This window comes from Ceratotherium simum, chromosome 19 (assembly GCF_057802395.1).
Source record: "Ceratotherium simum simum isolate JZ-2026a chromosome 19, ASM5780239v1, whole genome shotgun sequence".
In the NCBI taxonomy this organism is placed as follows: Eukaryota; Metazoa; Chordata; class Mammalia; order Perissodactyla; family Rhinocerotidae; genus Ceratotherium; species Ceratotherium simum.
Genome location: NC_141918.1, coordinates 52,169,139 through 52,190,639, shown reverse-complemented (window position 1 = coordinate 52,190,639; position 21,501 = coordinate 52,169,139). Strand labels below are relative to the sequence as shown.

Genomic DNA, 21,501 nt, shown 5'->3' with positions numbered 1-21,501 from the left:
GGTGCTATTACACAGGAAACAAACCATGCATTTCTTCAAAAGCCAACGCTCAAAAATACATTCTAGGGGCCAGCCCAGTGGCGTGGTGGTAAAGTTTTCCAGCTCTGCTTCTCCAGCCCGGGGTTCACAGGTTTGGATCCTGGGCACAGGCCTATGCACTGCTTATCAAGCCATGCTGTGGCAGCCGTCCCACATAAAAAAAAGAAGATGGGCACAGATGTTAGCTCAGCTAATCTTCCTCAGCAAAAGAGAGGACGATTGGCAATAGATGTTAGCTTAGGGCTAATCTTCCTCACACACACACACAAAAATTCATTCTACAGGGAAATGTGCCTGGCTGGTACTTGGAGGGCTGAGTTCTCCTGCTTAACAGTCTTATTGTCCTTCAGCCTCTGGACATCTCAGGAGGACTTGGCTGCTGTATTGTTCTTTCTACTCATAGCTCAGTACTTACTAAATTTCAATGGCCAGGTGTAAAGACGTTGTGAGCTTTCCTAATCATTGGCTGTGGCTTCAGTTCAACCGTGGAGAACTTGGGTTTACTAGAGTCAAACATTTCCTGGGCACGGATGCTGGAAAGAGCAAGATCTCTCTAATCTGGCTCATACTCCATGGGACCTGAATGTTGTCAGGATCAGTGGGACTCCACGTCTGGTGGTTTGCTGACAACAGCTGACCTGGAGTGATGGGATTCTGCATGCAGTTCTGAGACAAGATGGTGCCAGGACCAGGACAGAAGTGCCAGTTGAGCAGCTGGCTACAGCTCGGGAATGTAGAGGCTATGGTCGTGATGACACAGTTCATATATTCTAACTGTCACAGGGAAGGGTTTTTTTCCATAAGGTGGGACCCTAGAACTCTGACTGGGGAACCAATGGACAGTGACTCTCTTCATCCAACTGTTTGTCTTTTTCTTTATTCCTTACTAAATGCATCTTCTTGGCGATAGGAGAGCTTCAGTGGGTAGGAGAGCTTCAGTGGGTTCTCTAACAGAGAAAGAAAGCAGGTGGGGACATTTTCTCCATCTCGATTTTTTCATAAAAATTCCTAAACCTCTCAAAATGTTGCTATGGTCTTTTCCTCCTTCCTTTGCTAAAGGTGTTCACTTTCAAGTTGGTGGAGAAGACAGGGCAAAAGTTCCTTAGATATCTTTAAATATTTGTATAAAAATTAAAATAATTAAAAACATAAACAAAACAGAACTTCCAAATTCCAAATATAGTCAGTCCTTGGAGAGGGTTCAAAGAGTCTGTGGCCTGCTCACTGTAGAAAGGATGCTCCCACTTGCCTTGAACGCCGGGTCTCAGAAAATATTCAAAATTGCAAAAAAGAGAGGAAAAAATTAAATGATTGTAAAATGCAAAAATGCCCTGGCAAATTCCATGGTCCCCTCACCCTTGTTTCCAGGAGCCAGGGAATGCCCCACCCCTCACATCCTCAAAGAATGGTCGCTATTTTCCAGCACTTGACAGCTGCTCAGCACCGTGTTCAGTGTATTTGGCCATTCATGTCTAGCGGCACCAAGAGACATTGTGTTTATTTTAAAGATATTTCAACTGTGTTTTATTATTGCTGAGTTAATAATAGTAATAAGCATTTTTCTTTCTTTTTTTTTTATTGTGAAATTTTTGTTGTACATTTTTGTTTATCAGTCACCATATAAGTGCATCCCTCCACCCCTTGTGCCCACCCTCCACCCCCCTAGCCCCTGGTAACCACCAAACAGTTCTATCTGTCCGTGTGTTGGTTTATCTTCCACATATGAGTGCAATCACGCACTGTTTGTCTTTCTCTTTCTGGCTTATTTCACTTAACATAATACCCTCCAGGTCCATCCATGTTCTTGCAAATGAGACGATTTTGTCTTTTTTTATGGCTGAGTAGTATTCCATGGCATATATATACCACATTTTCTTTATCCATTCATCAATCGAGGGACACTTGAGTTGCTTCGATGTCTTGGCTATAGTGAATAATGCTGCGATGAATACAGCGGTGCATAAGCCTCTTTGGATTGTTGACTTCAGGTTTGTTGGGTAGATACCTAGTAGTGGGATAGCTGGATCATAAGGTATTTCTATTTTTAATTTTTTGAGAAATCTCCATACTGTTTTCCATAGAGGCTGCACCAGTTTGCATTCCCACCAGCAGTGGATTAATGTTCCCATTACTCCACAGCCTCTCCAGCATTTGTTGCTTTTTGTCTTGGTGATTATAGCCATTCTAACGGGTGTAAGGTGATATCCTAGCGTGGTTTTGATTTGCATTTCTCTGATGACTAGTGATGTTGAGCATCTTTTCATGTGCCTATTGGCCATTTGTTTATCTTCTTTGGAGAAGTGTCTGTTCATTTCCTCTGCCCATTTTTTGATTGGGTTGCTTGTTGTTTTGTTATTCAGTTGTGTGAGTTCTTTATATATTATGGAGATTAATCCCATGTCAGATACATGGTTTGCAAATATTTTTTTCCCAGCTGGTGGGTTCCCTATTCATTTTGATCCTGGTTTCATTTGCCTTGTAGAAGCTCTTTAATCTGATGAAGTCCCACTTGTTTATTTTTTCTTTTGTTTCCCTTGTCCGAGTAGACATGGAATTCAAGAAGATCCCTTTATGGCTGATGGCGAGTAGTGTACTACCTATATTTTCTTCTAGAAGTTTTATAGTTTCAGGTCTCACCTTCAGATCTTTGATCCATTTTGAGTTAATTTTTGTGTATGGCGAAAGGAGGTGGTCTACTTTCATTCTTTTGCAAGTTGCTGTCCGGTTTTCCCAGCATCATTTATTGAAGAGACTTTCCTTTCTCCACTGAATGTCCTTAGCTCCTTTGTCAAAGATTAGCTGCCCATAGATATGAGGTTTTATTTCCGGACTTTCAGTTCTGTTCCATTGATCTGTGTGTCTGTTTTTGTACCAGTACCATGCTGTTTTAATTACTATCACTTTGTAGTATGTTTTGAAGTCAGGGATTGTGATACCTCCAGGCTTGTTCTTCTTTTTCAGGATTGCTTTAGCTATACGGGGTCTTTTGTTGCCCCATATGAATGCTAGTATTCTTTGTTCTATTTCTGTGAAGAACATCCTTGGGATTCTGATTGTGATTGCATTGAATCTGTAGATTGCTTTAGGTAGTATGGACATTTTAACTATGTTTATTCTTCCAATCCAACTGCATGGGATCTTTTTCCATTTCTTTATGTCATCATTGATTTCACTGAGTAATGTCTTATAGTTTTCATTGTATAGGCCTTTCACTTCCTTGTTTAAATTTACTCCTAGATATTTTATTCTTTTTGTTTCAATTGTAAATGGGATTGTCTTCTTGAGTTCTGTTTCTGTTAGTTAGTCGTTGGTATAAAGAAATGCAACTGATTTCTGTAAGTTGATTTTGTACCCTGCTACTTGGCTGTAGTTGTTGATTATTTCTAATAGTTTTCCAATGGATTCTTTAGGGTTTTCTATATATAAGATCATGTCATCTGCAAACAGCGAGAGGTTCACTTCTTCATTGCCTATTTGGATTAAGTTTATTCCTTTTTCTTGCCTAATTGCTCTGGCCAGAACCTCCAGTACTGTGTTGAATAAGAGTGGCAAGAGTGGGCACCCTTGTCTTGTCCCTGTTTTCAGAGGGATGGCTTTCAGTTGTTCCCCATTGAGTATGATATTCGCTGTGGGTTTGTCATATATGGCATTTATTATGTTAAGGTACTTTCCTTCTGTACACATTTTGTTGAGAGTTATTATCCTAAATGGATGTTGGATCTTGTCAAAAGCCTTCTCTGCATCTATTGAGATGCTCATATGGTTTTTATTCCTTGTTTTGTTAATGTGGTGTATCACATTGATTGATTTGTGGAAGTTGAACCATCTCTGTGTCCGTGGTATAAATCCCACTCGATCACGGTGTACGATCTTTTTAATGTATTGCTGTATTCGATTTGCCAATATTTTGTTGAGGATTTTTGCATCTATGTTCATCAGGGATATTGGTCTGTAGTTTTCCTTCTTCATATTGCCTTTGCCTGGCTTTTGTATCAGGGTGATGTTGGCCCCGTGGAATGTGTTGGAGAGTGTTCCATCTTCCTCTATTTTTTGGAATAGTTTGAGAAGGATAGGTATTAAGTCTTCTTTGAATGTTTGGGAAAATTCTCCACAGAAGCCATCTGGTCCTGGACTTTTACTTTTTGGGAGGTTTTTGATTACTGTTTCAATCTCTTTACTTGTGATTGGTCTATTCAGTTTCTCTATTTTTTCTTGATTCAGTTTTGGGAGGTTGTATGAGTCTAGGAATTTATCCATTTCTTCTAGATTGTCCAATTTGTTAGCATATAGTTTTTCATAGTATTCTCTTATAATCTTTTGTATTTCTGTGGTATCTGTTGTAATTTCTCCTTTTTCAGTTCTAATTTTATTTATTTGAGCCTTCTCTCTTTTTTTCTTGGTGAGTCTGGCTAAGGGTTTGTCAATTTTGTTTATCTTCTCAAAGAACCAGCTCTTTGTTTCATTGATCCTTTCTACTGTTTTTTAAATATCAATTTCATTTATTTCTGCTCTGATTTTTATTATTTCCCTCCTTCTGCTGACTTTAGGCTTTGTTTGTTTTTCTTTTTCTAATTCTGTTAGGCGTAGTTTGAGGTTGCTTATTTGAGCTTGTTCTTATTTATTAAGGTGGGCCTGTATTGCTATGAGTTTCCCTCTCAGGACCACCTTTCTTGCATCCCATATGAGTTCATATGGTGTATTTTCATTTTCATTTGTCTCCAGATATGCTCTGATTTCTCCTTTAATTTAATCAATGATCCATTGGTGGTTTAGTAGCATGTTGTTGAGTCTCCACAGCTCTGTCACTTTCCTGGTTTTTTCCTTGTAGTTGATTTCTAACTTCATGGCATTATGGTCTGAAAAGATGCTTGTTATGATTTCAATCTTCTTAAATTTATATAAGCATGTCTTGTTTCCCAACATATGGTCTATTCTTGAGAATGTTCCATGCATGCTTGAGAAGAATGTGTAATCTGCTGTGTTTGGATGGAGTGCTCTGTATATGTCTATTAAGTCCATCTCATCTAGTTTTTCACTTAGGTCCATTATTTCCTTATTTATTTTCTGTCTGGATGATCTGTCCATTGATGAGAGTGGGGTGTTAAGATCCCCTACTATTATTGTGTTGTTTTTAATATCTCCTTTTAGGTTTGTTAATTGTTGCTTTATGTACCTTGGTGCTCCTGTATCGGGTGCATATATATTTAAAAGTGATATGTCTTCTTGGTGGAGTGTCCCTTTTATCATTATATATTGTCCCTCTTTGTCTCTCATTACCTGTTCTATCTTGAAGTCAACTTTGTCTGATATAAGTATGGCAATACCTGCTTTCTTTTGTTTGCCATTAGCTTAGAGTATTGTCTTCCATCCTTTCACTCTGAGCCTGTGTTTGTCTTTAGAGCTGAGATGTGTTTCCTGGAGACAGCATATTGTTGGGTCTTGTTTTTTAATCCATCCCACCACTCTGTGTCTTTTGATTGCGAGTTCAGTCCATTCACATTTAGGGTAATTATTGATATATGAGGGCTTGTTGTTGTTATTTATCACTCTTTTTCCAGTTCTTTTGCATTTCTTTTGTTTCTCATCCCATGTGTTTCAGACTACCAATGCAGTTTGGTAGTTCTGTATGGGGGTTCTCTTAGTTTTCTCTTTCTTTATCATGTGTGATTCTGTTCTGATTATTTGGTTAGTGGTTACCATGAGGTTTGTACAAAACATCTCATGGAAGTGATAGTCCATTTTTTGATGGCGTCTTATTGCCTTAGACTAAATCGATTTGATCCCTTTCCTCTTCCCCTTCTATGTTATTATTGTCACATCTTATTCCTTCTTGTGTTGTGAGTTCGTGTTTAACATGATGACGTTATATTTATGTTTGGTGTTTACCTTCCCTTGAACTTTAGTTTTATAATTAAGTATTTGCTAATCTATTTTGATAGAGGACTGCAATTTTTCTGGTTTTGTCAACCTATTTTCCTCACTCAAAACTTTGAATCCCCTTTCTCTTTTTTTCCTCAGGGATGAGGGCCTTCTTGAGTACTTCTTGTAGTGGGGGTCTTGTGGCAATGAATTCCCTTAGCTTTTGTTTATCTGGGATAGTTATTATTTCTCCCTCATATCTGAAGGATATTTTTGCTGGATAGAGTATTCTTGGCTGAAAGTTTTTGTCCTTCAGAATTTTGAATATATCGTTCCACTCTCTCCTAGCCTGTAAAGTTTCTGTCGAGAAATCGGCTGAGAACCTGATAGGAAATCCTTTGTATGTTATTTTTTTTTGTCTAGCTGCCCTTAATATTTTTTCTTTGTCATTGACTTTTGCCAGCTTTACTACTATATGCTTTGGAGAGGGTCTTTTCATGTTGATATATTTAGGAGATCTATTAATTTCATTCACTGATATTTCCAGCTCCTTCCCCAGGTTTGGGAAGTTCTCAGATATTATTTCTTTGAACAAGTTCTCTGCTCCTTTTTCTCTCTCTTCTGCCTCTGGAATACCTATAATCCTTATGTTGGATTTCCTAATAGAATCCGATAGTTCTCAGAGAGTTTCTTCATTTCTTTGTAGTCTTAGTTCTCTTTCCTCCTCCATCTGGAGCATTTCTGCATTGCTGTCTTCAATATTGCTAATTCTTTCCTCTATATTGTCAGTTCTGATGCTTAAGGCTTCCAGATTTGTCTTTATCTTCTCTATTGTGTTTTTCATCTCTAAGATTTCTGATTGGTTTTTCTTTATAGTTTCAGTCTCTTTTGTGAAGAAACTCCTGATTTCACTGAATTGTCTGTTTGTGTTTTCTTGTATTTCATTAAGCTTTTTTGTGATGGCTATTTTGAATTCTCTGTTATTAAGGTTATACATTTCTGTGCTTTCTGGGTTGACTTCTGGGTGCTTGTCATTTTCCTTTTGGTCTGGAGATTTAATATATTTTTGCATGGTGCCTGTCGGTGTTGGCTTACCTTTCCTCATAGTGAAAATATATGGTCACAGTCTCCTCTTGCTGCCACTGGGTGGGGGTCAAGGGCTGTGTATTCTGGCCCGCCTCAATCCATGGGCACTCTTGTTGGCCCCTGGCTGATCTGCAGTGTGGCTGAGTGGAGGCTGCAGGGGGGGAAAGCGTGGAAACACCTGGGGCTGGAGCACAGCTAGGCCGAAGCAACAGGTGCTCGGGTGCAGGTGGGTTGAAACAGCTGCAGCTGAAGTTCCGCTGGGCCAAAGAAGCTGGAACTGGAGTGCACTGGGCCAAAGAAGTTAGAACTGGGGCACAACTGGGCCAAAGAAGCTGGCATTGGAGTGTGGTGGGCCGAAGTCACTGGCACCAAGTCAGCTGAAGCCTGCACACAGGCGAAGTCGAAGCAGCTGGAGCTGGGGGGAGGAGGAGCGGTCAACCTGCAGGAGGTGGGGGGAGGGGCATGTTCCAGCAGAAAGAGCTGGGGCCGTGGCCCGGTGGAGCTGGGGAAGCTGGGGCCGTGGCTTGGTCCAGCTGGAGCAGCTGGGACTGTGGCGTGGTGGGGACTAAACTGCAGCTGCCTCTAGTGCAGGGGTGCAGGCTCGCCCCACTGCTGGTTGGGCCCGTGCACCTGGGAGCCACTGCGTTGGGGACGGGGCTGAGCTGAAGCACCGCTGTGCTGAAGCGCCAGTCGGGCGGGCCAGGTGAGAGAGGGGCTCTTCCTTTCGCCTCCCCGATCTCAGAGGTTTCTCGCCTCGCTGCCACTCTCTGCTCTCCTGAGGGGCTAGCTTGTTGAAACTACGCTCACAACAGTTCCACTCCCTCTGTAGGGGGATCCCTTCGGGCTGTGAGGGGTCTTGGAGAATGCCTTTTTCACGTGGCAAGCCACCCCTCCCCCTCCTCCGAGAGCCGCATGGTCTCAGTCTCTGGGTGGCAGGCCTTGGGGAAGGAAGGGAGCTCCTCTTACCTCCTTCCACTTACTCTGGAGATTCCAGCACCTCAGTCCTCGGGTGTACAGCTGCCTGGGTGCCTCAGACATCCCCTCTGTTGTGTGAATAGCTTCTGTTGGAATGTGAATGTCCTTTTTCTTGTGTCTTAGTGGGGGTGAGTTCAATGGGGGAAGATCACTCTGCCATGATGCTGACGTCACGCAAGAGTTTTTTTCAAGTGTGAATTGTTAAAAGATAAACTGAGGTATATTAAAAGTTTTAAGAGTTTATTTGAGCAAAAATCAGTTTGAATGGGGCAACACCAAACCAGAAGTGGTTAGGAGAGCTCCACCTACAGGAGTTAGGGGCAAGACTTTTATAGAGAAGACACAGCAGCAAAGCAGGAAATTATTGATTGGCAATAGCTTAAGCAGTTGCTTTATTTGGGAAAGCCTGGTTGGCTGTTTGTGATGGTTGTCTTTAGGTTTTGATTCCTTAGCCTTAAGGCATTTACAGGCTTAGGTTTCGGTTTGCTCACACAGGCTGCTAAGGTATTAGACCTCCCTCAGTCTAATGGCCTCTTTGCTTAATTAACATTACCAAACTCCAGGCATTTTCTCACACACAAAACAACCCTATCAAGCAAGCATTATTACCTTCATTTCAAAAGGATAGCATTGAGGCTTAGAGAGGCTAAGTAATATACTCAAAGTCCACCAATAATAAGTGACTAAGCTGGGATGAAACATCCAGCTCCTTTTGCCTCAAATGGATATAGTCTTTCACTGTGCTACACTCTCACTTTAGAATGTGTATTAGTCAGGATAGGCTAGGTTATGGTGCAGTAACAAAGAGTACGAAAAATCTCATGGCTTAATTAAACAGAAGTTTATTTTTTGCTCATTCAGATTCTACTCCAGGGCAAGTAGCCTCTATGTCATAGCTCTGAAGCCCAGGCTTTTTACATCTGCGTCATCTATTTATCATCCTGTGCTCCCATAATTTCTGGAACATGAGAAAAGAATATTGAGAAATTGCACACTGCCTCTTAGATACTTTTATCCAGAGTGATACGTGTCCTTTCCACTCATATTTTATTGGCCGAAGCAAGTCATATGGCCATGCCAAATTTAAATGGGTGGGAAGTGTAATTCACCCATATGTCTAAGCAAGGGAAGAGATGCATAAATATTGGATAGCACTAGTAATGTCTATCACTGAATTTAAGTTTTCAAAGGCATATGTCTTACATTCATCTTCCACGTTATCATATAGAAATCACTCAATAAATGAATAATGTCTTCCATGAGTCACAGGGCTGCTATTTATCATTCCTTTATTCTCCACCCTCTAGTAACATTATGCTCCTTGCCTCCTGCCCCATTACTTTGATGTCCCCATGACTTTGTTGTTAGCCCCATGTACTTGCCATTTGCAAGCCACTACCTCCAGTTCCTTCAAATTTTCCCTGCCCTTTCCATGATCTGAAGCCAACTTTACCTGCATCTTCTTACCCAGAGTATGTAAAGGCATCATTGATGTTTCATATATAGTGCTTTATAGTTTACAAAACATTTTAACATACATTTTTCTTATATTTTAAAAGTAGGTACATTTTTTTCTTCATTTTACCTTAGAGAGTGATGGGTCATGTTAGAATCTCCTAACTTATGTGTATCAGATTCTCAAACTGGAATCTTTTAACTTCATGTCCAATGCTTTCTCTAGCATTCTAGGTTACTAGTGTTTTCTTTCAGAGCTGTGCTTGACTGTGGCTTCCTGAGGGACTCAGTGCTAATCCTGTTTGCTTGAAGTGCTGGACACTGATTTGTTACTCAATGATTATTAAAGCCAGATTTCAGTTGCATCCTTATCTTTACAAGAGAGATATGCCGCATTCCTCATAGTCAATCTTGTAGTTCTAACGGCCACAGACTGATAGAATGCAGGGTCAGGGCTAAGGTGAAAGTACAAAATTAATATTAAAACATGTATACATCCTGGAACAAAGACTGACCTTAGTTGATCATGTATGTTGATGTGAAAACTTTTCCTTGAGACATTGGGAGAAGACTGTCAACATAAAGCTTGGGAAATTTTTAGACTTGGGAGGTAAGTTTAGAAAGATCAATGAAAACGTGTCAACAAAAGAGTGAGATCTTTTAATCTTTCTATTTTGAAATCAGTTTCATGTGGTGCTCCAGCCACAGAAATACAGCACAAGCTCTTATCACTGTTAAGAGCTATTTAGCCATCAGTACCCTCTAGAAACTTTGAATTTCTGCCAAAGCAAATAAGACCCACCTGTCAGTATGGTAGTAGATTATCTGATAAATAGTTAATGTTTGGGCAATATGCTTTGTAGGCATGTTGATTGGATAAACTTTGAATTGAGTTATGAAAATATTAGTATCACATAATGCTGTTTTAATAGATTATGATGTTGATTTAACCAAAATTGATTGTGAACCAGCTGATTTTTTTCTTCCTGTTTATGATAAAGTTTCATCTTGCTATATCAAAGACAATTAACTGAGGGTTTATTTGCTGTCACAATATGAGTAAAAATTAATTGAAAAGACTGCCATCATGTGTACCTAGTTCTAGGAAACTTGTTGTTATAGATTGGATTATAAAATCATTGTAGCTAGAAAATAAAATCTGAGAGCTTGAAAATATTCGCTAAGCATGTATATGTATAATTTAATTTTAACTGACATAAATATGTGTTATCTTCAGATACCACTGATAAAAACGTACTATAATAATTTTAGTGATTAAGACAATTACAAATACTATTTTGAAATCACTATTAGTATGTTATGATCTCCTCCGCCTAACTTGTAATTAATAAGATTCCCCTTCCCGCCGATCCATAGATGGATGTTAAGTAAAATTCTCGTTACTGTAGCTATCTCAGTTTTCCCTCTCCAGCTTTTTGGAGGTCTGCAGGAGAAATCAGCTGTAAAGAAGGGAAACCCTTCATTTGAACTTTTATTCTCCAAATTCTTGGTAGTCATTAGGACCTAGAACTCTGGAGTCAGACCAATCTGGAGTCAAATTTCACTGCTGCCCCTAAGTAACTTATCTAATTCTCAGCTCCTTTTTTTGTAAAGCAATGATAAAAATAGTATCTATTATTTATTTTGGGAATAAACCAGAGATTTCATGTAATGCCCTTAGCTCAGTGACTGGTACAGGTCCAGTAAAAGTTGTTCCTCCTCCCCTCTCTTTCTTCTTCTCTTCCTCCTTCTCCCCTTCCTCCTCCTCCCATGTTTCCTTCTCTTCCTCGTGCACCTCTCTTTCTCCTCCCCTTCTTCCTTACTATTTCTTTTTATTATTATTGACAGTAACCAAGCTTAGGCTGTGCCCATATGAGCGGTATGTTCAGGTTCTGTCTTCAAAAGTTCCTAAGATGCAAGAGAAGGTGTTGTGTGGCACACCGTGAGCAACCCACTATTATAAATTGTTGCCCTAGTTGATCTCTCCCCCCCCCCACTCACCTCCCCCCACCACCATGGGAAAAAAAAAAAAAGATGAGAGGGGTGAAGTTACTTCATACTGGGTCCCTCCATTCTGGAGCCCTTGGAAGGAGGGAGAAGGGAACCAGTGTAAAACCCCACGTCCTACAAAAATTTGCAGAAGGCTCCCTCTAATGGTCCATGTGAATATAATATCTGTGTCAGAAGTAAAATTCAATAGGAAATTAACATTTAAGGTGTAGTGTCTTGCAGTCGGTTCAGAAAGAGAAAATACCCTTTGTGAAATGTGTGAGCTGAATGCCTCGTTATGTTCCATTCTTCTATTTGCGGAGGCCAAAGAATAGATGTGCAGGCCATCCTCTCAGGCCCCTCCCTGTGATGTTCATAAAAACATTCAGAGTTGGTGGCATCGGGATGATTTTATTTATCAGGCAATGTATTTTCTGAAAGGAGTTTTAGGAGATTTATGAGACCTGTTAACATTTGGTCTGTCCTTGAGGCTCTAAACTGAACACAGTTTTTGAAGTACCACTTTGCTTTTTAGTTTGCATATTATTATTAGCTTCCATAACTATTATTTGCTGAGTTTCTAAGTGCCAGGGGCTGTGCTAGGCCCTTTAGATATAAATGCTCCAGATATGCTAAGATATTTAGATGTAAGTGCCCCCCAAATAATACTCAGCTCTAACTCAGGATCTGCGTGAAGTTTTCTATACAGTCAACTGACTCAGTAGCTGGTGGATTCCAAGCCCGTGGAGGGCTACATGTCTTTTTCAAGGCTAGTATAAGGCATTGTTGTCATGTTCTGTACTTATATACTCTCTGCTACCGTAGTCAAGAAGTGGATATATTGTACAAAGTTGCCTTTTTTGGGGGGTCCCCTCCCTGTCCGGTTCTCCACACTGCAGTTCTCTCAATTCTCCAGAAGGGGTCAGGCTCTGGGAAACCGAGCCACTTGAACTAAACTCGCCAAAGACAATTATAAATCAGAGTGAGTCTAGTTCACTTAATGGGAGAAATAAAATGGCAGCACAGAGAGGGACCTTTGGAGCTAGGCCTGCCTTTGATTCTCGGCTTTGCCACTGCTGTTGTGAGACCAAGTTCCCTGATTGCCTTGAGCATCAGCCTCTGTAATTGAATGCGGCAGCACGGTACAGGGTCCGGCATACAGGAGGCGCTCCGTAAGGGATTGATCGCTTATTGCTTAGCCAGCTGGATACTCGTTCCGAAACAGCAGCAACTTCATGATAATAAGCTTACTTGGGAAGCTCAAATAACACATAGAGGCTGCTTGCTAAAGATCATTTAAAAGTTAGATTAAAGAGGATTTCTCTTCTTGTGGAATACTTTTCAGGAGGCGGTGACCGTTGGTGGTATCAGCTTTCTCCACAGTAAGAATGCCGCTGCCCAACTGACCATACAGGCGTCCCATGTCAGGAAAGGCACGGTCCTAGACAATGCCAGGGCTATGCTGTGATTTCAGAGACTTGAAGCCACGTCCTTTATGCCAAGACCTCTCTCCCACCTGCCCCAAATTCCACAAGTTGAGACATTCCTGTATGTAGTGAAGACCTGGTTTGCTTAAGTCCTTTTAGTGGCAAATATCTCTGGGCATGGTCATGCTCATTTTGCTGTTGAACTCTTGGCACCCTTGACAACCATTCACTCTATTCCTGAAAAGATGGGCTCTAAAATGGAAAGACGTGGAGGGCATCCGAGAAAAAGGAAAGGTGGAAAGACATTAGACAAAATCTTTGTTAGCTTTACCATAAAAAAAATTGAGAGATGATTAGGAAAGGGGAAGCCCCCCCATATTAGAAGATTCTCCTAAGTCTAAGACATTTCTGGAACAGTTTCTAAGTAATAACCAATCATGTTCATAGTAAGCTTACAAAGGGATTTATATATATATAGTTTCCTGCTGTGATAACATTGCTTTCTTTTTATGTCAGTAGAAAACTGCAAAGCCCAAATTTAAAACACAAATACAATGGTAAAGACTGGCATCTTTTTCCTTATTTTTGCCACAATTAACTATTTTTTTTCTATTGCAAACTACATTTCTACCCTAGTTATCTTCTGTATTTTTAGCAGAACGGAGAGAGGGCTCTTACCAATAAAATGGCTTTGAATTCCCATCTTCTTGCTTTGATTGATGGTATGAAATATAATAACATTTCTTCTATAGTGTATATCAAGGATCAATAAACTTTTTTTTGTAAATAAGGTTTTTTTTGGACACAGGCACATCCATTCATTTATGTTTTATCTACTTCTGCTTTCATGGTACAATGGCAGAGTTGAGTAGTTGCCACAGATCTATGGTCCTCAAAGCTTAAGATATTTGCTATCTAGCCCTTTACAGAAACAATTTGCTGACCCCTCATCTATATGATAAAGAAAACCTCTGTGAATATAAAAGCAGACACTTGACTCCTTGCTTATGCATTTCACGATTTATCATCATTTCTAAGGACTTGATTCATTTATGGTGCTGGCTGGTTGTAGTACTTGTCTTCTCTCATTACACTAGAAATAGTCAGTATTTATGCCAACTACATTCTGCCTTGATGCATCTGCTTCCAGTACCTTTTTTACAGTTCAGAGCATTTAAAATATATCTGCTTCGATGCTCTGATCCCCTCATACTGGAAGTGGCCCCAAATTTATCCTGAATCCTTCCTTCCATCTTAATACTCTGTGACCCAGAAGCTCTGTTCTCATAAGCTGACTTATGCTAAATGTCTGTTAATGTTAGTGGGTATAGTCCTCTGAGAACTTCTGCTTCATTCATTGCTTTACATTGAAGGCACTGTGGGAAGTGTAAAATAAAGGATACAGTCCCAATCTATTACAATAAAGTAAAACAGGCAATGTGATACCTGCATTACAAAGAAAATTTCCGGAGAGAATGCCTTAATCCAAAGAAGCTACCCTAAAGGGGTGATTTCAGGTTCATTTGCCCATCATGATTGGACAAGGTGGTCTAGGGAGATATATTAGGTTTATGGGATATTCAAGCATATCGTGTGATTCTCTCAAACTGTTGATCTGTAATATAATTGTATTGATGTGAGGTGCAGTGGGTGGAGGACTGCAGAATACCTAGCCTGGGGGAAAAAACTGAAGAGGGTTGACCACAGCTGAGCTAGGAGGGAGATAATCTGAAAAGACTCACTGAAGCATGGGTTTGCAAAATGAGCCTTCGGCTATAAGAGGAGCAAGACAAACCAACTTAGTTGGATGGTAGTTCCAGATTAGGATGTAAACTCTTCTTACCTGGAGGGTAGGAGCTCGGTCTTGTTCATTATATTAAAAACACTCAGCACTGTGTCTGCCACGTGGGAGTGGAGGATACTTCCTTCATAATTACTGAATGGATAGATGAATAAATGAATAGATGGATGGATAGAATGCTAGAGAGAAGAGATCTAGGGGTTATCTATGTCAATGTATTCACTTTACAGATAACAATTCTAAGGCCCAGATATGTCATCTGATGAAAGGTAATATTTTGAGCAAAGACAGTGAGTACTGAAAGAGATAAAAATTCCAAGGTCCAAGTAACATTAGCATCAACAAATATCAGTTCCACTCACACAACCATTAATTCAGTCAATATTGTTTGTATGTATATGCAAGAAAATGTTTTTAACACAGCCTTTGATATATAAAAATAAATTCCTAACAAACATAAATGAGTAACTGTATTACAAAGCAGTATATAGAAAAGATAAAGCACTAAGGAAGTGAAAGGGTGAGCAGAATTGATTTTGATTATGAGGGAAAGTAGTGTATGGATTGGGTTTTGAAGGATGAGTAGAATTAGATACTTTGGTGGTAAGGGCTGAATTGCTCCCCACTCCATTCATATGTTGAAGTTCTAACCCTCAGTATCTCAGAATGTGACTACATTTGGAGATAGGGGCCTTAAAAAAGTGATTAAGTTAAAATGAGATAGTTAGGGTGGGCCTTAATGCAATCTGACCAGTGGCCTTATAAGAAGAGGAAATTTGGACACACAAAGAGATACCAAGGATGTGTAAGACCATGTGAGGACGTAGCAAGAAGGCAGCCGTCTGCAAGCCAAGGAGAGAGACCTCAGGAGAAACCAAACCTGCCAACACCATGATCTTGGACTTCCAGCCTCCAGAACTGTGAGAAAATAAATTTCTGTTGTTTAAGACGCCCCGTCTGTGGTGTTGTTCTGGTGGCCCTAGGAATCTAAAACAGTTGGGTAGAGGAGGAAGAGAAAGAAAGGGAAGAGTTCTTCTTTTTAAGGCTCGCCACCTCCCATATTTCTGATCCCATCACACTCCATCGCCCTGAGCCCATGCCCCATCTAATACCTCTCCTTTAATGGTCACTCTTTCTTTCCCTCTGGTCTCTCCTGGTGACTGACAACTCTTTCCATATTTATTCTAATCAAACTAACAAATGCTTCTGTTGGGGAAATATAATTAAAAACAAAATCTCCTTTCAACCTAAAAAAATGCTCCACAAAGGTAAAAGAGAAAGAAACCTTTTTATATTGAATAAGCATTGAACAAGGATATGATGCATATCACAGGCAATCCGACAAGAGATTGCAAAGACAGAAAGAAATCTCATCGTTTTATATAGCCAAGCAGATTCGATCCATTCCACACATTGTCACAGCTAATTTTATGTGTCAACTTGACTAGACCACGGGGGCCCAGATGTTTGGTCAAATATCATTCTGGGTGTTTCGTGAAGATACTTTTAGATGAGATCAACATTGAAATCAATAGACTGAATAAAGCAATAGATTGCCCTCTCTAATGTGGGTGGGCCTCATTCAATCCATCGAGGGCCTGAATGGAACAAAAAGGCTGATCCTTCCCCAAGTACGAGAGAATTCCTCCTGCCTGACTGCTTTTGAACTAGGATGTTGACTTTTTTCTGCCTTTGGGCTGGAACTGCACCCTTGGGTCTCCTAGGTCTCCAACTTGCAGGCTCACCCTGCATATCCTGAGACCTGTCAGCCTCCATAATCAGGTGAGACAATTCCTTATAAGAAATCTCTTTCTATATATACACGCATACCGTTGGTCCTGTTTCTCTGGAGAAATTTGACTGTTATATACACATGTTCTCAGGATAAACGATAACTTATCCTAAAGTCAGAGCACTGACATAGTTCACCCTAAATTCACTTGGTGGTTGGGGTGACCATCAGTGTTAGCTAATTGGCTTTAACCAATGGAAAACTAAACTTCTCTTTATGATAAGAAGTAGTTTTGCACTTTGTGAGCCAGGTGTCCACTGAGGTCAGGCTCCTACCATCCTGTAGAAACTGGGAGATGGGGGCATTGTCTTCCTTAATGATTACATTTCAGAGAGACAGTTCCCAGGGCCTTGAGCAAGACATTCCTGGTCATAATGCTGGCAAGAGGTTTATTTAGCTTTTAAAAAGATTTACGTACATTTCACAGACGAGAAAGAGCTTACAAGTTTTCTAAAGTAAATGCTCTAAGAAAAGGATGGGGAGAGAGTCTTTTCCCTTATTTTCAAAAAGGAAAATTAAATCTCTTACTTTTAATCTATATTTGCCCTTCCACTTCCCTTCCTTTCAAACTATATTCCATTTCTCACCTTCCTTTCACTGTCACATGTTTCAAAAAATTGACTGACCTGGCTACCTCTATTGTCTCACTATACACTATCTTCCTAGTGTATGAATCTAGCTTTCCTCTGAGCCCCTCCCCGTGGCCCACGACACTGCACTGACCTTGCTCCAAAATCACTGATGACACCTTCTTTAACCTGTGACCTTATCCTCAGTCCAGGTCTTTACTCTGTCATTTTGTAGCATTTTATGCCAGGACTTCATCTTAAAATTCTTTTTTTCCCCTTGGCTGTGTTGGTCTATTTTTTTTCTCCCCAACACCTAGAAGCATCCTTTACTTACGTATTGACATTCCTCACAGTTTCATCTTCTTCCCTCTTTCTTTCTGTCTTGGGGGATTTTTAAAAATCCTCTACACAGACAGCTTCAACTATTACCACCAAGCTGATGCCTTCCAAATCAGTGTCACAAGCTCTGACTTCTCTTGTGCTATGGACGTGAACATTCAGCTAATCTGCTAGAAATCTCAGTCGATTGGTCGACCAGCAGTTATGGAGCACGTGCTATGAGTCTGATTCTGAAGACACAGCGGTGAATGAAGCATATGCGGTCTCTGTCTTCACGGGGCTCACAATGTCTACAGGAGTGTCCCACTCGAACCTCGAATCAACGGGCAGCCTGCACGTATGTCTAGGGACACGGATGGTGCCTTCACTAAGAACTATTCCACGGTGGAACTGAAAAAAGACCAATCCTTCATTTTATGATCAAGAGGCTGATGCTCACAGAAGTTTGGCAATATGCCTATGTAGAGAGTTTTCAATAGAACTGGGAAGTGAATAATCGTCCTTTTGTTTCCAGTCCTGTCCTCTGCCCATTATTTCAGGCAGTCTCTCTTCTCCTTGATGTCCTGGTTTTCCTTGAAGAATGCAGTTTGAGTTGTTTTTTTCCCCAATTATTAGTCGAGAGAGTCTTAACACTCATAGTGACTGACAGCATCACTTTAACCCAGGGTTTCTCAACCTTGGCGCCACTGCCATTTGGGGCCTGGTGATTGTTGAGGGCTGTCCTGAGCATTGCAGCATCCCTGGTGTCTACCCACCAGATGCCATAGCACCCTCCTTGCCCCCACTCCCAGCTGTGACAATCAAAACTGTCCCTGGGGGCCAGTGCTCCCCTCCACTCCCATGGAGAACCACTGCTCCAGCCTATGTCAGTGGGGAGACTCACCTCTCTTAAAGATCTTTTTTCATATCTAAGAAAATTGTGGATGGAGAGAAAACAATCATATTTCTGAGAATAATTCTCTCTACCTCCTCCTTCCTCCCTTTGCTCAGTCCGTTTCATTAAAAATTTTCTTCTCTTATCTGAGTGATTATGTGAGATTGTGATATCTTCTTCAATAACGAACTGTTACAGATATTACAAACTTGCTCTGGAGACAGTGCGGAATCTTCTTGAGAGCACGGATTTGGCTTGATTTCTGGCTTTGACATTTGCTGGTAATATGACATCGGAAAAGCCACTTAAACTCTCCCAAACTCATCACTATCTGTAAAGTGGGAATAATGATATCTACTTAATTTGGTTGTTGTGAGGATTAAGTAAAAATATTACTTAAGCACTTAGCGTAATTCCATTCATAATAAGAGCTCACTTAGTATTATTCACATATAGAAGAAATAATTTTTAAAAATGTGTTTCGAAAACCTCATCAACATATCCACAGAAACATGCCATTTACAAAAATGATACTAAGTTGTTTCAAATACAAATCAAGATACTGAGATTTTGTTCTTGGCAAATGAGACAACAAGGATAAAGCAAATCGTTAGCTTCGGGCTTGGATGGTGGGGATTAGGACAATTATCATTACAATAGCAATCACGTTACAATATATAAATGTATCAATCTGACATGTTGTACACCTTAAATTTACACAATGTTATATGTCAAATATATTTCAATTAAAACAACGCAAAACAGAATGGCAAAAAAAAAAAAAAAAGACATTTGCTAGCTTCTATTCTTTTTAAGTGTGTGTTTAACAAAAAGGAGAAAGAAACTTTACTTTGAACCCCTAAAGCACACGTTCAAGACACTTCTGTTGCTAAGAAAGACGTTGGAATAAGATAATAAAAATTTAAAACGTATTGTTACTGATTAAAGGATTTAAATTGTCCACTATGAAATTAACTAAATAAAAGGTTTTTGTGTGTGTTTCCCTATTCTAAATTTAGCCTTTTTGTGAAGTCCTTTGAGATCTTTCCAGATTCGGCTTATACACTACCTCCTTCGTGAAGCCTTTCCTGGCTACCACATACAGTTTCAAGATCTCTTTTATGTGCTCCCATAATACAACCTTTATGTTTTATTTAGTTCTCTCTTTATTGTGCTGTGAGTATCTGTTTGCATGTCTGTCTCACCGTTAGGTATCTCTTCCTGGAGGGAAGAATCATAATTAACTTTTATTCCACAAACCTAGCACCCATAATTGTCAGTTAAGTAAAATTTCAAGTTAAAAGAAAGAATGCGACACAAAATGAAAAGAAGATTGACTTGCAGTACAGTTTTGTAATTAAAGGAAGTGGAACTATGAGAATTCCTTATTAATGTAATACTTTGATTTTAAAAGCTTTAAAAAATAGTAAATTTAACCAGTAATTCAACATTATTTAATCAGCAAATATGTATTGAGCATCTATGATTTGCCTGGCACTATTTTAAGCCACGGGAGACAGTAATGAACAAAGCAGATAAGAGCTCTGATTTCCTAGATCTTAATAAACTCCAATATGTGAGGCGCTGTACTTGCTTGCAAAGTAAACTCATTCACAAAACGACAGGTATATGTATGATTCAGGCAAACATCGAACTCATTTTCAGAAAGATAAATAATATTTTCTATGTACAAGAAGTGAACTTGGGTATTATTTCTTGAACCAACCTTTAATATCTAGAAATTTCTGAAGCAGGAGTTCTAGTCACTTATTAAAAGGTTAACTTCACTTAGAAAAGGGTAATTTTCATTTTATGCTTGTTTTGTTTTTGCTATTACAGCTTTTGTTAATGGCTATTCAGGTCACAGGTGGCCCATCATATGGTATCTGCGGTTCTCTGATGATCCCGAGCCAGGAGAATGGGGTAATAGATCTCAGTGGCTTCTGTTAGAAATGCAACTGACTGAGTTAATTACATGAAATTATTGCCATGAGTTAATTATTGACTGAGTTAATTATTACCATGAAAATGCAGTGTGACAAATCACCCCAAAACTCGGTAGCTTAAAATAATAGCAGCTTACGCTCATGAATCTGTGGGGTCAGCTAGGGTGGATGTGCCCAGGCTTCGTGTCTTCCTGCCCTAGTCTGTGCAACATGTCTCTCATCCTCCTCGGATGGTGGGCTTTGCTGGGGCACATCCTCCTCCTGGGGATGGCACAGAGGGCATTCGTGGGTCCTCCTAAGCTCTAGGCTTGGAACTGGCACACATTGATTTCTGTCTACATTTGCTTGCCCAAAACGAGTCAAACGGCAAAGCTCAAGTTCAAAGGACAGGGAAGCACCTTCCACTCTTGGTGAAGCAAAGACAAAGGTGCAGAGGCTAGGAGAATGAGAAATTGGAAAGAGTGAGGAATCTACCCTAATGATCCCATGATTTCCTGTGGCAGAATAACAGACAGAAATTGATGAGAAACTGTGCTTGTTCAGCTATTCCCTCAGCTGTACTGAAGGCCTGGCTCCATGTGTAAGAAGAGGGGCATTTTGGAAGTTTTATATATAGGAACTAAAAGATTGATGGGATAAATATGTATGATCATATAACCTCTAAAGCAGTGTTTTTCTAATTATGATTAGTAACTACTGGGATGTAAATCCCAGTAATTTAAAAAAAAGAAATAGAATAAAATAGAAAATATCAGAGTGAATTGAATGAGGTCACGGTATTTTTTAATGAAAACACGTGCTTCAGTTATGGATGCATACCTACATGTGTACTGAGTCATAATATAAAGTGCATTTCTTTCTATCGTGGTTAAAACAAAGTTTGAAAGACACTGCTTTAAATTATTTTCTAACTATAAGATGCAATTGGGTTTAAGTACATTCTAATTTTTACAAATACTCCTTTGGCAGTACAAGTCATCTGTTTTGAAATTGAACTGATTTTTGGTGCTGGTTATTTCCTTTGTACAGATGTCTCATACAGGAGTACTTTTCTTTCAGATCAGTCAACAATTAAGGCAGTTTTAATGGACATGTGTTTTCATTTATGTGCTGTTAACACCCATGACTATGGCTACAGGTGGCCCAGGCCTGAGCATATTTTAAAGTAATGGTCATATTTACCTTCTCTATTTAGCTTGCTCTCTGCTAGCTTCCTGATGCTGGTTTAGAATAAAAGCACCTCCCGGTTGTAGTTCTTGACATATATACTGTTACCTTGTTTCAGAAAGATTTGTTATCAGCTTATCTTTCTCAGTTTTTAATATTTGCGTCATTCTGTTGACATTAACT

At 39.8% G+C, this 21,501-nt stretch overlaps 1 pseudogene; it reads right to left on the bottom strand.

The window, feature by feature from the left end:
* Positions 1–317: 317 nt before the first annotated feature.
* LOC147914552 (hepatic leukemia factor pseudogene) lies at positions 318–12,826 on the bottom strand (annotated as a pseudogene).
* Between the last annotated feature and the right edge of the window lie 8,675 nt (positions 12,827–21,501).